General features: G+C 40.0%; 1 long non-coding RNA gene across 1 annotated transcript; it reads left to right on the forward strand.

The window, feature by feature from the left end:
* The first annotated feature begins 1,258 nt into the window (after window positions 1-1,258).
* On the forward strand, window positions 1,259-1,996 carry LOC134220732 (uncharacterized). The gene is made up of 3 exons (XR_009982031.1): window positions 1,259-1,595; window positions 1,657-1,794; window positions 1,845-1,996. It is a non-coding gene; the product is annotated as an uncharacterized LOC134220732 (long non-coding RNA).
* The last annotated feature ends 3,095 nt before the right edge of the window (window positions 1,997-5,091 follow it).

Consider the following 5,091-nt stretch of genomic DNA (forward strand, 5'->3'; position numbering starts at 1 on the left):
GACCTTCAACCTTCAATAGAGTTTAGTAGCTCCGATCGAACACAAACTTAACGCGCATCGAATCGATTCGGCCGGCACTTTGAAGCCCATCACCATCATCATCGCTCCAATTGATCTTTTCCACAAGTTGATGCGTGTCACGTGTAAGTGTACTTGCGCATGAAATCCATGCTCTTCAAAATTGATCGATCAACGCGCGCGGTACCCGCGGTACATGCGTTCGAATCAGATCACATCTGCTGATCGCTCTATAACACCCAACCGTGATCGAGATTGCGCGCCAAAACGGAGCAATTGAATTCGAAGCGGTACTGCACAATGAGAAGGCTCAATCTGGTCGATACGATGTGTGAGAATCTCCGAACGGGGGAATGAATTATGCACGAGGTAATTGATCTGAAGTGTGCCTTCTTGTAGGCAGTACCTTGTGATGGAACCGCCGACAATGGGGTTTGCGAAAATTCGGTGAGCTTGATTGATGACTGTCGGTTCTGCGGTCCTTAGAAAATGGTATCTTCATAGGAATTGTGGGCTTTGGCGGCTTCTTATTAGCTTCATATTTATGGGGTTCGAGCGCATAGGCATTTGAGAAAACAAAGGTGGATTCGAAATACCATAAACAAGGGCGCACATTGATCAGATTATAATTGGTATTTTGATAGGAATAAGGTAACGAAATGAAAAGTCCTATCAGAAACAAATGAATGAAAAGCTTATCGGCTTGTTTCGCATTATTGTGTTGATTTGACACTCAAAGATCATATCGAGATTGAAGATCTTTTGATTTGATGAAACATTATGATTACCTCTTCAAAAAATCCACAAAAAACGGAGAAAAATCAGGTGGAATTTTTAAAGTGGTGGACTGTTGCAAAACTTTGCCTGGCACCGCACATCCAGCCGTAGAAATTGTGTTCGCCCACTGGATGAGTAATACTACTATGTCAGGTACTTAGAACAATAGGATAAAATGAATAGCGGTATCTATTGCGGCAGAAAGTAAACAAGCGTGCGAGCCTACATTAGCTGGAATTAAATTTCTCTTGTTATCTACTTAAAATTACCAACAAATTGTTTATCCTACCTAAAAATAGTGTAAATTTGATACCTTATACTATACACAGCAAAAAATATATTAATATGTGGGGACGTAACTTCGTGGAACGTACCTTAAAAATTGACGTAATAAGTTATTTTACGTAGTTTTACGTTACATTGACTCTTTATTACATTTATCCACGTATCACTGGATCGAGAAAATTTATTTTTCAGTTACACGCATCCAACATAAAATTACCTACCCAATACCATATTCCAATACATCCTAAATGACGCACATCATGATTTCCAACGATAAAATTTAATATTATGCCCAAAAGAGGTAAAAACAAAAAAAATCAGCGTAATATTACACCATAATCAGTAATATCACTTCATAAAACATGCTGTAGAATGTCAACAAAGCAAGCTTCCCGCTAACTGTCAGTCTTCGTTCCACTCGCATCCAAAAACTTTGTTCGTGGAATATTTTAAAGATTTAGATTCCAATAAAGTTTAGGAACAGTGTCCTTTCAGCCCCGGATAGAGACAAAATGGTGAGTTTGGCATGATGTTTCTTATCTATACCTAGCTGGTACAAATTATAACATTTTTCAGAAGTCCTTGCTGAATATGAACCGCAAACAACCAAATGGATGCAGTGGAGCGGTGAAAAAATAAAGAACGGAGGAGGTGCGATAAGTCGGCAGATACGTTGCTACCCGCGGCAAACCGGCACCGAATGAAATTCTGCAGGTAAGATTCTGATCAATTATGTTGCCGATCTCCCGACGAATTATTCGCAGATACAAAATTGTCATCGCTTCTCGGATGTGAAACGTGCACTTCATACCGAACCAAAGTGTCGGGATCATGGCCCCATTTGTTCAAAGCATGCTGGATGTTGAAGGAGGATGCCGGATGATGTCCGTTCAGAATGAAATTGATAGAACGCTTCGAACGGTTCAGTAATGCTGTCCAATGAGCAGCTCGAAGTAGCTCGAAGTTGTTCCTGTCACGCTCATGCCCGTTTGTTGACAAAAAAGAACAAGCAGGACGAGAACAACTTCGAGCTACTTCGAGCTGCTCATTGGACAGCACTAGTGTGAACACAGGTGAGGTTGTTTAGCTCTGATCGACGAAGACAAAATTGCCTACCGAACAAAAAGATTATTCTATCTGTTAAAGATTAGAAGAAGAGGATTGTGTAATTTAAGCATAATAGAAGAATAAGGGATCGTTCACTAATTACGTAACCACATATGGGGGGAGGTATATCATTTTCTTACTCTTCATATAAACAAAACATAATTTGTATGTGAAAAATCTTATACAAGGGGGAGAGGGAGGTCCGAGAAACCAAGAAAAAATTTAACCAACAAAATTATTGAACGACCCCTTAATATAATGAATAGTGCGGTAACTAGCTGTATAAAATGAGCGCCAATGGATGTTTAAATTCGTAAAATAATGAATGGTTAAGGTGATGTTGCAGAACCAAACTAGATTAATAGATTCACCTTTGCATCTCCAATCTCTTTTGTGCATCAACATCTTGCTGATGTTTATGCTCTAATTCATTTAATTTTTGTCCGATTTGTTTGAAATTTTCAGACTTAAACCAAAAATTATCATAGTTTCTGAGAATCAATCATTGGACATGTCGGTCCAACGGATTTATACGGAATCCCAGTGGGGTCTGTCGGGTGGCCATTTAGGGCATTTTTGACTTTTATGTTTGTTATTCGTATAGGTACTAATATCGTCTTTTTATACCCGTATCGTGAAGAAAACTTTTTTTGCGACGCTTCTGAACGAGTTTGGAAGCATGATGGCCACACCGGGCCAGCTTCCGGGGCTCTAACTGGGGACATATATCAGAATACAATTTTGCTGAAAGTTATATTGAAACTAATTTTAGATTCCTACTATCAATTTCGATCCAGTTAATCCAAACATCCCGGTTACCTGGAACCAATTCCGGAGACCCTGTGGAAGACTTGAATCTGGTTTTTGAAAATAACATAGCATGCGACATATCAAACTTCATGATTCTCCATGAGAAAAATATAGAATAACATTTTTTAGGTCTTGATTCTACTTCTGACCACTTCCGAGATAATCCGGAACTCGAAAGAAGCGGTTTTGAAGTTTGTTTCATAAGTTGAAGTTTGTTACCAAAGCTATTAGTTGTACGCACATTTCGACTTTTCGAAACCAGATCGAGAAAAAAAACCAATCATAGGTTTGCCTCCAATATAATTCCTCCGGAAGTTCCTTCAGCAATTCCTCAGGAAGTTCCTTCAGCAGTTACTTCTGCAATTCTTCCGAAAGTTCCTTCAGGAATTCCTCTGGAAGTTTCTTAAGGAATAGCTCTTGAGTCCCTTTTTCTGGAATTCCTCCGAAAGTTCCTTCAGGAATATCGCCAGAAGCTCCTTCAGAAATATCTCCCGAAGTTCCTTCAAGAATACCTCACGAAGATCCTTCAGCAGTTCCCCCGGAAGTTCATTCAGTTATTCCTCCAGAAGTTCATTCAGGAGTTCCTCTGAAAATTCCTTCAAGAATTCCTCCAAAAGTTCCTTCTAGAATTTCTCTGGAAGTTCCTTCAGCAATTCCCCCAGAAATTCCTTCGGCAATTCCTCCGGAAGTTCTTTCCAAAGGAACTTCCGGAAGAATTTCCAAAGGAACTTCCGAAGGAATTCCCAAAGGAACTTCTGGAGGAATTCCCAAAGGAACTTCCGGAGGAATTCACAAAGGAACTTCCGGAGAAATTCACAAAGGAACTTCCGGAGGAATTTCCAAAGGAACTTCCGGAGGAATTTCCAAAAGAACTTCCGGAGAAATTTCCAAAGGAACTTCCGGAGGAATTCACAAAGGAGCTTCTGGAGGAATTCCCAAAGGAACTTCCGGAGGAATTCCCAAAGGAACTTCCGGAGGAATTCCCAAATGAACTTCCGGAGGAATTTCCAAAGGAACTTCCGGAGGAGTTTCCAAAGGAATTCACAAAGGAACTTCCGGAGGAGTTATTAAAGGAACTTCCGGACGAGTTCCTAAAGGAATCGAAGTTCCGAATTTTCAAAAATATTTCTTGAGCTTCTAGAGGTATTTAGCATGTATTTCTGGAGGAACCATGGAGAATTCCTGAAAGAATTCTCGAAGGAACTTTTCGAAGGAACTCTGGGAGGATTTTCTGAAAAATAAAACTTTAATGAATTTCGGAAGGAACTTTTAAAATTTTCTGAAATTTTCGGAGGAAATCATAGTGGAATTTCTGCTGAAACTCCGGGACGAATTTCTGGAAGAACTTGTGAAGGTATTTCCGGAGGAACTCCTGAAGGACTTTTCGAAGGTATTTCTGCAGGTATTTCCGGAGGAATTTCCAACGGAATTTTCGGAAGAACTTCTGGAACCATTTCCGGAGGAATTCTATTAGGAATTTCCGAAAAAAAACTCTAGATTTTCAGGAGGAACTCCTGGAGTAATTCTTGAAGGACCTTCTGGAGGAACTCCATAAGAAATTCGATTTTTTCAAAACATGTGGAGGACCTCCTGCAGGTATTTCTTGATGAATTTCTAGAGGAATTTACGACGGAATGCCTGTAGAAGTTTCAAGAGTAGTTGCCGAAGGATTTTCTGGAGCAGCTCATGAGAATTTATGAAGCATTTCCTGAAGGAATTCCAGGTGGAATTTTCGGAGGAACTTTTGGAGGATTTTCTGAAACAAAAATCTGATGGATTTTTGGAGGAACTCCTTACAGAATTTCTGCTGAAACTCCTGGAGGAATTTCCGGATGAACTCCTTAAGGTATTTTCGGAGGAATATCTGATCGAATTTCTGGAGGAACTCTTGGAGAACCTTCCCGACGAACTTCCGGAGGATTTTTTGGACGAGTTTCTGGAGAAGCTGTTGGAGGTACTCCCGAAGAAACTCCTGGAAAAATGTCCGGATTAACTTTTGGAAGAATTCCCAAATTTCTGGAAAATATTTTTGAAGGATGTCCCAGTGGAATTTCTAAAGCAACTCCCGAAAGAATTTCCGGAGGAAATCCAGGA

Source organism: Armigeres subalbatus, chromosome 3 (genome assembly GCF_024139115.2).
Source record: "Armigeres subalbatus isolate Guangzhou_Male chromosome 3, GZ_Asu_2, whole genome shotgun sequence".
NCBI classification, from domain to species: domain Eukaryota; kingdom Metazoa; phylum Arthropoda; class Insecta; order Diptera; family Culicidae; genus Armigeres; species Armigeres subalbatus.